At 46.1% G+C, this 11,233-nt stretch overlaps 1 protein-coding gene across 3 annotated transcripts in view; it reads right to left on the reverse strand.

Moving 5' to 3' along the window:
• The window catches only part of LOC140122651 (cytochrome P450 2C5-like), a 33,391-nt gene extending 29,300 nt beyond the window's left edge, over nucleotides 1-4,091 (reverse strand). Inside the window, exons 1-2 of one of the 3 annotated variants that reach the window (XM_072143751.1) lie at nucleotides 3,828-4,091; nucleotides 3,734-3,764 (exon numbers count right to left, since the gene is read on the reverse strand). The gene's annotated coding sequence lies outside the window, so the exon portion shown is untranslated. Of the gene's footprint in view, nucleotides 1-825; nucleotides 961-3,733; nucleotides 3,768-3,827 lie in introns of those variants that run through there. The other 2 variants (XM_072143752.1, XM_072143749.1) reach the window with 2 other exon arrangements.
• Nucleotides 4,092-11,233: the final 7,142 nt, after the last annotated feature.

Genomic DNA, 11,233 nt, shown 5'->3' on the forward strand with positions numbered 1-11,233 from the left:
GTGCCATAGGTTCGCCATCACTGTCCTATGGGTATGGACCAATCTCTATGTCATTTATAATGGTTTCCTATTGTTTTGTACAAAAGCCATGGTTTGTATTATGGTTTTGCCATCTCAGAACTGTTTAGTGTGAATACACCCTTATAGTTCTCTCTTTGGGTAGTATTGGTACACACTATTATTATTACCTATTTATAGAGCACTATTACTTCCATGGTGCTGAACAATCAGTAAGGGATTCACATACATTGCATTAAAAGGGTTTTCCCACAAGGGCAGGTTAGGCTCTATCCATGGGATAGGGCCTAACTTGGTGTTCAGTGGGGGTCTCAGTACTGAGATCGTGAGAACGAGGGGTCCGACTGACCCCGTAGCCGCTCCTCAGACTAATGGAGCAGACAAGGACCAGTCTGGGGAGTGGTGATCCCTCGTTCTCGCGATCTGTGGGGGTCTCAGCACTGAGACCATGACTGATCAGCTAGTTAGGCCCTATCCCATGGATAGCACCTAACTTGTCTTTGTGGGAAAACCCCTTTAAGACAAGGAAAATTCAAGTAGAAAATACAAAACTACAGAGATCAGGAGACAAGTGGAAGGAGTACCCTGCTCCTTAAGGCTCACAATCTATATGGGGAGGATGGAGACATGAGGTGAGGGAGCAGAGCAGTTATTGTGTGTTATAGGCGATCTAAAATAGATGGGTTTTCAGGTTACGTTTGAAGGATTGGAAAGTGGGGGACAGTCTGACACATTTTGGTAGAGAGTTCCATAGCATGGGAGATGCACAGGAGAAGTCCTACTTTAGGAAGCTTTTCAAAGACTTACCTTAGACAGAGAAGTCACCTGGAGAAAGCATAGACCTCTATGTACACAGAGGAGCTGACCAGAGTGCTACACAGGGGGTAGACGTCTGGGGCAGATGTTTGTCAGTCCATACGCCTTGCCGTTCCTCACAGCCTATGTAGCAAAAAAACAAACTAAAAACAATCAATATCAGTCCACAGCAACTTGGAGAAAATACAGACTCAGATAATTTACCAGATTATGCAACAGGAGCCGTGCACTGCAACAGACACACACAGCCAAATCCGGATTAAAGGGGTGGGGACCCCCGGGGGAAAGTACATTATGGAAATAAAGCTGAAGAAGAGATGCAATTATGTGTATAAATTGATCCTATAGAAACTGGAAATTGCTTATAAAACAATAATGTACCGAGATACAATACAAAGGTGACTGGGTCTATGTAGAGGTCGGATCCCTGTTGTACAGAGGCACAAAAGAGAATACTGCAATATTTATAAGTAGTAACATAAAAATTATCTGCCTCATAGTGGAAATTTTTACTATACTTGTCTTATCCATCTGACCCAGACCTCCATGAAGACTTCTGCCGATTGTTGCTGAAAGTTTGATGTGTTAAAAAGTGGGAGATTTGTGAAAAATTGCTGCTACTAGTGCAAGTTGGAGGTAGGGGAATGATGTCAGGAGCGGAAGAGTGGCCCAAAGCTTCAGTCACTGGGGTTTGGGGAACCAGATCAGGAATTGTTACTAGGAGTTGGGGAGAGAAGAGGAGAATACAGATATTGCATCTAGGGTGGGGGAGCAGTGGAGGCAATGCTGCTGAATTATGGTGGGGGGAATAGAGGCATTTATTTTCTTGTGTTTCGTTTTTTAATAAAACTTACCGTAACCTTTATTTGGGAGCTTTGATGTCCATAAGCCACGTCCATAGAATCTGGCTCTTGGACACTTCAGAAAGTTCCTTAATTGGCAAAGTCTTCATAAGAAGAACTCTTACTTTGTCAGAAGCCTCTCGCTCAGCCAAACCGGTTCCCTACACTGTACTGACGAGATGCAACCACATGGAAACAGCACTGTCTACAGATGGGAATCTGTTCCTTCTGGAATAGATAGCCTGGATTGGCTTTAATCACATCATCTCATTAGGCTTCCTGAAAGTCATGGTTGATGATAAGGGGGCTGCGTTACAGGGCAACAAAAGAGGCGTGGTGTTCCTTATCCCATCTAGGAAAACCTATTTGCAGATTTCTCAGAAAGGACCACATATGGTGAGTGGAACAATCTATGTAAGGTCCAGGTCCCATCTGCAGCTTTCGTTTAAAAACGGAAAAGTTAACAAATCAGTTTTTACCCCCCATTGATTTTAATTGCCTTGGACTGGTATTTATTAGTATCCGTTTTTGCATCTTCCATTGGGTTTCCTCTTATTTAAGCGATTGGTTCGCCGAAAACCGCTAAGCAATTTTTTCTTCAGAGATATCAGAAGACTCCTTTCCATCATTATTTTTAGAGGGTTTTCTATATAAAACAAATGGTCTTGATTTGTATCAGTTTATTCTGTCAATTTTGGATACTGAGCTCTGATTTTATATGTCAAAATTTAAAGGAGACCTCTAGTGGCTAAAGTATAGAACAAAAAAAAAAAAAAAAAACACCCTTAAAAACAGATGACTACAAAGTAATGAAAAGGAAAATTAACTGACACTAACAGAAAGCAAGATATCCGTTTTTTAACCCCTTAGCGTCAGGCTTATTTTTCTATAACTATTTTGTTTTTCCACATACGGAGCTGTGTGACTGCTTGTTTTGTGCGTAATAAATTGCACTTCATAGATGGTATTTAATATTCCATGTCATGTACTGGGAAGCGGGAATAAAAATTGTAATTGCAGTGAAAAGAAAGCATTTGTGCCATTCTCTTGTGGGCTTGGGTTTTACAGACTTTCAATGTGCGCCTCACCTATATTTATATAGGTTTTATTATTTTTTCACACATTTACTAAAATTAAAACCTCCAGCGCAAAACAAATCTTCTGGCACTAATACATTTTTCATACTTCAGTGTGGGTGGTGTTATTTTTTTGTGAGATGATGTTTTCAATGTCACCATTATGAGGACTGTGCAACGATTTAATCACTTTTTATTGAATTTGCATATACAGTAGTGCAAAATGGTGAAAAGTGACAGTTGGCCCTATTTTCCATTACAGGGTTAAATGTATTTTGATAGATCAGACATTTAGGGAAGCGGCGATACCCAGCATGTCTATTTTTACTGTTTAGCAGTTTTAGCGAAAGGGCACTTTAACCCTAGGTTGTCTGATTCTGTCATACTACAGGATGGAAGTATAGGGGGATTTTACTGACTATTTATTACAATCTGCCACATTGTAACAAATGGGCATAAAGCATACAGCCTATGGTCTTACAAAGAGCCGAGGCTGTCATGGAAGGAAATCATCACTCCCTGATGACATCATGGGAAACGGCGATCTAAGCCAATCGGAGGGTTAACACCGATCACGGGTGCTACCAGTGCCAGTGAGCCCTCTCCCTACACCCGTGCCGAACTAATACATAAGGGGTTAATGAGATCGGTTTAAAAACTGATGGTTTAAAAACCTAAAAAACGGAAGCAAAAACATGCGTGGAAACTGCCCCTGAGCTGCCCGTTCCATTCTACGTTCTATGTTGGTGACCTGTATCCTGGTTATGTCGGGGGCAGCTCGGGCCAAATGCTCCTTCTTCCCATTTCTTCTCCAAAGGCAGAAGAATTCAGTCCATCCCAAACTCTAAACTTGTTTTCCACAAAAAATATGAGCGCAGTTTCCTTTTTTTTCGGATTCCCTCCAATTCCTCTTTCTACATTGTTTCTATCTATATGTCCTAGTACAAGGTGAAACATTAAAGGAAAAGACAATAGACTCACCGGCTCCTGGCACCAGGGTCTCAGGCTGAGGATGTCCACTTGGTTCTGACAGATTTTTTTTTCTCCACTCTTATTTAATCCTTATTTAACCCCAATGTTCCCTGAGTCCTGTCAGCTGTTCCTGATTTATTCGGGTTTAACCCATTTCCCGGCGTGAAAGGAGCTGCAGCTCAGAGGACGAGGTTTGTGCTCTGCCAAATAGACTTTGAACCTTCCCACAGCTGATGCCTGCTCACATTTCTTTGTTTTTTTATAACAAAACAAACATTTTTTGCAGAAAATAGTAGGGCGGTTTTCAGCCCTTCCATCCAGAAATCCATCTTTTCCATGGAAAAGATCTATATTGTCCGTTCATTATGGCGCCGCTACCTCCCTCCTACAAGCAATAAAATTATCACGGAAAAAAAATTTGAGAAAGATGGCATTTTGAAGCGTTTTTGGGCCGTTTTTAAGCAGTGCGTCGAAAAACATGTGCCTCCGTTTTTGACCCCTTTTAATTAAGATAATTGGTAAAACCGTTCCAAAACGGATGCATTTTCAAAAAACGCATGCGGACTGCTTAAAAACGGCTCAAAAAATGGGTTCAAAACATCACATGTGCTGCCGGCCTAACAAATACGCACTATGAGCCAGTTCACATTTGCGTTCAGGTTTTGTTATGCAAATTCAATTTTTAAATAAAAATGAAAAACCTGATTGCATTGTTTACATGGAAACCGTTGGGTGGGGAAGGCCTACGAGATCTTTAGGCCGGTGACACACGTTGCATTTTTGTTGTGTTTTTTTCATTGCGTTTTTCTATCCTTGAAAAAGGCATCATATTTTCATATTGTTTTTTCAATGGGGTTTCAGGTTGAAGTGTTTTAACCTGCCATTTTCTTCCCTGTGTTTTTTTTGTCTGTGTTTTTTGAGGTGCGTTTTCACTGTGTTTTTCAAAGTGGTTGCGCTTCTGGTCTGCGTTTTGAAACGCATTCCATTACATGCACAAACAGCAGGGAGATTATCACTGCGTTTTTACAAATTCCAAGAGACGCAGCTGCCTGCACATCAAGCCTTGCATTTTTAAAAATGCAAATGGCTTCAGGGGCCATAGGAATCACCCTAGACTATTGTTGGACAAGCACCTGAAGCCCCTGTTCTATGGGCACATAGACATGGCCATGGTTTCCAAGGACCCAACTGCCCAGCTTGGCGGTCATTTCTGCTGTCATCGCTGCATGTGAGTGGATTCCACAGGACAATGACCACAAACAACAGACCGTGGATTACAATGGGGCAGATTTACTTACCCGGTCCTGTCGCGATCCTGCGGTGCATTGTCCGACGAGGATTCGGGTCTGCTGCGATGCACTAAGGTCGTGCGTCCAATTTCCTGCATGTGTTGCTAATGCGCTGAGATACGCCGGAGTTCACCTTCTTCTTCCCGGTGCATGTGAGTGCTTTACCTTGCGACACAATTCCTTTTTTAAATTCCGCGGTTTGTCCGAATCCGTTGGGTTGCCCGACGGCTACCCTCTCCCCCCATTTCTGTCGCGTGCAAGCTGGTGCTGATCCACCAAAATCCGATCGCGTGTGCCAAAAACCCAGGGCAATTCAGGGCAAAATGGAAATATTTGGGAAACCCGCTGGAATCGCGGTCCCGCCGACCCTTAGTAAATGAGCTCCAATGTCTGCAATTCATGAAATCTTGTCGTACAGTGTGGTTATAAGTCAGTGGTGGCGAACCTATGGCACTGGTGCCAGAGATGGCACTCGGAGGCCTCTATGTGGGCACACAGGCTGTCTTCCAGGCACAGAGTTTGCCAGACATGGCATCTTCCTGCAGTCTCAGGCAGTCCAAGTAGTGCCCTGCTATTGTAAAGTGACCCATCCTGTGCTGCCTGGTCCTGTCCAAAGAGTGAAAAGGTGTCGGATTGGAGCTCAAAGAGTCTGGTAGCAATAAGTTTGTTACTGCCTAAATTGCTGTGTTGGCACTTTGGCACTTTAGAATGATGGCCTAAAGGGGTATTTATAGTACAAAAAGTTGCCTGAAAGTTAAATATTTGTCATTGTAGTAGACTTTTTTTAGATTTTTGTGCTGTGTATTTTTCCTTAGTTAATACCACAAAGGGTTACATTTCTTGTAGGCACTTCTGGAGCCTCGTTTCTGTACCCCAGCCTATGAGGTGGCTTGGCTGCTAGAGGGTATTTCATGCAGGTATGTCTGGTAAGTAACAATCCTGGTAAGCACTGAATATTTATTTATTTATTTTAATAATTATTTTATTTTATATATTTTATAAGGTCTTCTACTCGCGTGGTGAGTAGTGGAACATTAGGGGGATCAGGTGGATACAGGTGGCCTCCTCTTGCTGGGGATGCATTCTGCCAAGAAATTCACTGCCATTTTGTCGTCGAAGATCATGGAAGTGTCTTGGGGAAATTTTTGTAGGTATGGTGTTTTTAAGATGATCCCGCTGGTGGGATGGCTCAATCCCTGACACATGCCTCCTTGATAATTGTCGAGGCAACACTTATGGAGACCCTGATACTTGTGTCTCCTCACCAGGACGGTGGGACAAGGTCCAAGGGTTCATCTACTCCATTGTTAGGAGCAGAGCAGCATAAGAGGAATCTTAGGAACCTGCAGGATACAAGAGACTAGTGAGTCCTCTACTCGATCTCATAGGGTAGACGTAAAGAGGATTTTACAAAGTTATGTATTTACCTTAAGGGTCTTCTGTCACCTCCACTGTTTCCGCTGCAGAAAGATAAAAATGATAAATATTAATGTCAATAATCCAAAATTAGAGAGTGATTCTTGAGCCAAGAACATATCAAGAAGAGCCTTGAAATACTAGAAGGAAGTATGTATATATTTTCAGAATTTTCGCCTAGGGATGTGGATCCCTAGTGACCACTACAGGTAGGCATAAGATAAATTGTCGCTCACTTCTTGTGGTTGCTGCCCTGGCTTAGACACTTGGGTCTCCACCATTTGCATCTTGGCCTACAAGAGAAAATATGTAGGAGGCTTCCTAGGATCAGTATATAAAGTTCTATACATTAATATTATTACAGGAAAGGTCAGAGGTCAATGCAGAAGAGCATGTGACCCCCCATTGTGGACTCCGGTAATGTAATGCAGTCCTATTTATACCTCTTACTTACTGTAGGCACGCCTCACTCGCCCAGGGCTCAATAACTTCAAGTCCTAAAGGTCTACAATAGAAAACACTAAGACCAATAAAAAAACTAAAAATCTATGATGATGACTTATATATTCACGTTGTGTGTGTTATCAAATGATTTTATTAGGACTCTACATTTACCTTCTGGTATTCTCTGTGATGTTGTTTTCATCCACATATATGTATATGCTCGAGTATAAGCCGACCCGAGTATAAGCCGAGACCCCTAATTTTACCATCAAAAACTGGGTAAAACTCTGGGTATTGACTCGAGTATAAGCCGAGGGTGGGAAATGCATTGGTCACAGACCCCCCCAGTATGTATACAGCCTGCCACCAGTAGTATACAGAACTGCCCCCAGTAGTATACAGCAGTGCCCCCAGTAGTATACAGCACTGCCCCCAGTAGTATACAGCACTGCCCCCAGTAGTATACAGCACTGCCCCCAGTAGTATACAGCAGTGTTCCCAGTAGTATACAGCACTGCCCCCAGTAGTATACAGCACTGCCCCCAGTAGTATACAGCACTGCCCCCAGTAGTATACAGCCAGTCCCAGTAGTATACAGCACTGCCCCCAGTAGTATACAGCACTGCCCCCAGTACAATACAGCCTTCCCCCAGTAGTACACAGCCTGCCCACAGTAGTATACAGCTTGCCCCCAGTAGTATACAGCTTGCCCCCAGTAGTATACAGCACACCCCCAGTAGTGTATAGCCAGTCCCCAGTAGTATACAGCCTGCCCCCAGTAGTATACAGCTTGCCCACAGTAGTGTACAGCCAGCCCCCAGTAGTATACAGCACAACCCCCAGTAGTATACAGCACAGCCCCCAGTAGTGTATAGCCAGTCCCCAGTAGTATACAGCCTGACCCCAGTAGTATACAGCTTGCCCACAGTAGTGTACAGCCAGCCCCCAGTAGTATACAGCCAGCCCCCAGTAGTATACAGCTTGCCCCCAGTAGTATACAGCCAGCCCCCAGTAGTATACAGCCAGCCCCCAGTAGTATACAGCACTGCCCCCAGTAGTATACAGCCAGTCACAGTATTATACAGCCAGTCCCAGTAGTATACAGCACTGCCCCCAGTAGTATACAGCACTGCCCCCAGTAGTGTACAGCTTGTCCCCAGTAGTATACAGCACGAGACCCCTAATTTTACCATCAAAAACTGGGTAAAACTCTGGGTATTGACTCGAGTATAAGCCGAGGGTGGGAAATGCATTGGTCACAGACCCCCCAGTATGTATACAGCCTGCCACCAGTAGTATACAGCACTGCCCCCAGTAGTATACAGCAGTGCCCCCAGTAGTATACAGCACTGCCCCCAGTAGTATACAGCAGTGCTCCCAGTAGTATACAGCACTGCCCCCAGTAGTATACAGCTTGCCCCCAGTAGTATACAGCTTGCCCCCAGTAGTATACAGCACTGCCCCCAGTAGTATACAGCCAGTCCCAGTAGTATACAGCACTGCCCCCAGTAGTATACAGCACTGCCCCAGTACAATACAGCCTTCCCCCAGTAGTATACAGCTTGCCCCCAGTAGTACACAGCTTGCCCCCAGTAGTATACAGCTTGCCCCCAGTAGTGTATAGCCAGTCCCCAGTAGTATACAGCCTGCCCCCAGTAGTATACAGCTTGCCCACAGTAGTGTAAAGCCAGCCCCCAGTATTATACAGCCAGCCCCCAGTAGTATACAGCTTGCCCCCAGTAGTATACAGCCAGCCCCCAGTAGTATACAGCACTGCCCCCAGTAGTGTACAGCTTGTCCCCAGTAGTATACAGCACTGCCCCCAGTAGTATACAGCACAGCCCCCAGTAGTATACAGCACTGCCCCCAGTACTATACAGCCTTCCCCCAGTAGTATACAGCCTGCCCATAGTAGTATACAGCACTGCCCCCAGTAGTATACAGCACAGCCCCCAGTAGTATACAGCACTGCCCCCGGTAGTATACAGCACAGGCCCCAGTAGTATACAGCTTGCCCCCAGTAGTGTACAGCCAGTCCCCAGTAGTATACAGCACTGCCCCCAGTAGTATACAGCACAACCCCCAGTAGTATACAGCACTGCCCCCAGTAGTATACAGCACTGCCCCCAGTAGTATACAGCACTGCCCCCAGTAGTATACAGCACTGCCCCCAGTAGTATACAGCTTGCCCACAGTAGAGTACAGCCAGCCCCCAGTAGTATACAGCACTGCCCCCAGTAGTATACATCTTGTCCCCAGTAGTATACAGCACTGCCCCCAGTAGTATACAGCCAGTCCCAGTATTATACAGCCAGTCCCAGTAGTATACAGCACTGCCCCCAGTAGTATACAGCACAGCCCCCAGTAGTATACAGCACAGCCCCCAGTAGTATACAGCACTGCCCCCAGTAGTATACAGCACAGCCCCCAGTAGTATACAGCACTGCCCCCAGTAGTATACAGCACTGCCCCCAGTAGTATACAGTTTGCCCCCAGTAGTATACAGCACTGCCCCCAGTAGTATACAGCCAGTCCCAGTATTATACAGCCAGTCCCCAGTATTATACAGCCAGTCCCCAGTAGTATACAGCCTGCCCACAGTAGTATACAGCACTGCCCCCAGTAGTATACAGCACTGCCCCCAGTAGTATACAGTTTGCCCCCAGTAGTATACAGCACTGCTCCCAGTACTATACAGCCTTCCCCCAGTAGTATACAGCCTGCCCCCAGTAGTATACAGCCAGTCCCAGTATTATACAGCCAGTCCCCAGTAGTATACAGCCTGCCCCCAGTAGTATACAGCTTGCCCCCAGTAGTATACAGCTTGCCCCCAGTAGTGTACAGCCAGTCCCCAGTAGTGTACAGCCTGCCCCCAGTAGTATACAGCACTGCCCCCAGTAGTATACAGCACTGCCCCAGTAGTATACAGCACTGCCCCCAGTAGTATACAGCCAGCCCCCAGTAGTATACAGCACTGCCCCCAGTAGTATACAGCTTGCCCCCAGTAGTGTACAGCCAGTCCCCAGTAGTGTACAGCCAGCCCCCAGTAGTATACATCACTGCCCCCAGTAGTATACAGTACAGCCCCCAGTAGTATACAGCCAGTCCCAGTAGTATACAGCACTGTCCCCAGTAGTATACAGCACTGCCCCCAGTAGTATACAGCACTGCCCCCAGTAGTATACAGCCAGTCCCAGTAGTATACAGCACTGTCCCCAGTAGTGTACAGCCTGCCCCCAGTAGTATACAGCACTGCCCCCAGTAGTATACAGCACTGCTCCCAGTACCATACAGCCAGTCCCAGTAGTATACAGCCAGTCCCAGTAGTATACAGCCTTCCCCCAGTAGTATACAGCCTTCCCCCAGTAGTATACAGCACTGCCCCCAGTAGTATACATCACTGCCCCCAGTAGTATACAGAACTGCTCCCAGTAGTATACAGCTTGCCCCCAGTAGTATACAGCGTGCCCCCAGTAGTATACAGCACTGCCCCCAGTAGTATAGACTCACCCCATCCACCCCCAGTAGTATACAGCCAGTCCCCAGTAGTATACAGCCAGTCCCCAGTAGTATACAGCCAGTCCCCAGTAGTATACAGTTTGCCCCCAGTAATATACAGCCTACCCCCAGTAGTATACAGCCTGCCCCATGTAGTATACAGCACTGCCCCCAGTAGTATAGACTCACCCCATCCACCCCCAGTAGTATACAGCCAGTCCCCAGTAGTATACAGCACAGCCCCCAGTAGTATACAGCACAGCCCCCAGTAGTATACAGCACTGCCCCCAGTAGTATACAGCACTGCCCCCAGTAGTATACAGCAATGCCCCCAGTAATATACAGCACTGCCCCCAGTAGTATACAGCAATGCCCCCAGTAATATACAGCCAGCCCAGCATTTAAAGAAAATAATAAACTTATATACTCACCCTCCGGTGGCCCCGCCCTGCAGCGCTGCTCCCCTGATGTCCGCGCGGGTCCTCTTCTGGCTTCGGCACCCGTCTTCTTTCTTCTCTAACTTCGTGCCCGGCACCGCCATTGTTCTCCCCTGGACGGCGCCTAGTATGACGCTCCGCTGCTGACGTCATACTAGGCGCCGTCTGGAAGAAAAACATGGCGGCGCCCAGCACGAAGTTAGTGAAGACAGAAGACGGGCGCCGAAGCCAGAAGAGGACCCGCGCGGACATCAGGGGAGCAGCGCTGCAGGTCGGGGCCACCGGAGGGTGAGTATATAAGTTTATTATTTTTTAAATATTTTTTATGACTGTATGACTCGTGTATAAGCCGAGGGGACGTTTTTCAGCACATTTTTTGTGCTGAAAAACTCGGCTTATACACGAGAATATACGGTATTTCCTCC

The sequence above is a fragment of the Engystomops pustulosus genome, chromosome 3, assembly GCF_040894005.1.
Source record: "Engystomops pustulosus chromosome 3, aEngPut4.maternal, whole genome shotgun sequence".
NCBI lineage: Eukaryota > Metazoa > Chordata > Amphibia > Anura > Leptodactylidae > Engystomops > Engystomops pustulosus.